Source organism: Calidris pugnax, unplaced genomic scaffold (genome assembly GCF_001431845.1).
Source record: "Calidris pugnax isolate Ruff unplaced genomic scaffold, ASM143184v1 scaffold11, whole genome shotgun sequence".
Classification (NCBI taxonomy): Eukaryota; Metazoa; Chordata; class Aves; order Charadriiformes; family Scolopacidae; genus Calidris; species Calidris pugnax.
The window spans coordinates 4030248-4031153 of NW_015090803.1; positions in this window are offsets into that span (position 1 = coordinate 4030248).

Genomic DNA, 906 nt, shown 5'->3' on the forward strand with positions numbered 1-906 from the left:
CCCTGAGGGGAAGGCGGCGGCCGAGGCGGGAATAGGCCCCCGGTAGCGTCTGCGGTGCTGTTAACGCCTCAAAAATGTCCCCTCCCGCCGGGATTACCGGCTGGGGGAGCCGCCGGTGGGCGGCCGTGGAGCCCCGGCCCCAAGGGGAAAATGGCGCCCAGGGGCTTGAGGCCACGAAGATGGGGGCCCGGCGGCCTTCCCTCACGCCCATCCGCCTCATGAAATGGGGTCTTGTCGCCACCGGTGCTATTATTATTCGACCCACATTTTTTTTTTTATATATATATATATACAAGCCCAACTCCCCAGCCCCTTGAGGTATCTGAAGCCCGCTCCTCCCCTTCCAAAAATCTCCGCAGCCCTGTTCATGATAATACGACTATGGATGGCTAATACAAACACTAATCTAATCCTTATCGGAAGGATTTTTAGTGCTTGCTGGATATCACAAATATGTAATCCAGGGGAGAATGACATTAGGCTGAAAGTGCGGAGTGCAAAAAATATGATTTGAATAAAATGATAGGGTGGTATCTAATACTGAGGCGAGGGGGGGGTTCCCGGGAACGTTTTTTTTTTACCGGCCCCCTCAGCCGCCGCGGCCGCCGCCTTCCCCTCAGGGCCGCCTCAGGGCGCCGGGGCCGAAGGGCCCTTCGGCCATGAAATGGGGTCTTGTCGCCACCGGTGCTATTATTATTCGACCCACATTTTTTTTTTTTATATATATATATATACAAGCCCAACTCCCCAGCCCCTTGAGGTATCTGAAGCCCGCTCCTCCCCTTCCAAAAATCTCCGCAGCCCTGTTCATGATAATACGACTATGGATGGCTAATACAAACACTAATCTAATCCTTATCGGAAGGATTTTTAGTGCTTGCTGGATATCACAAATATGTAATCCAG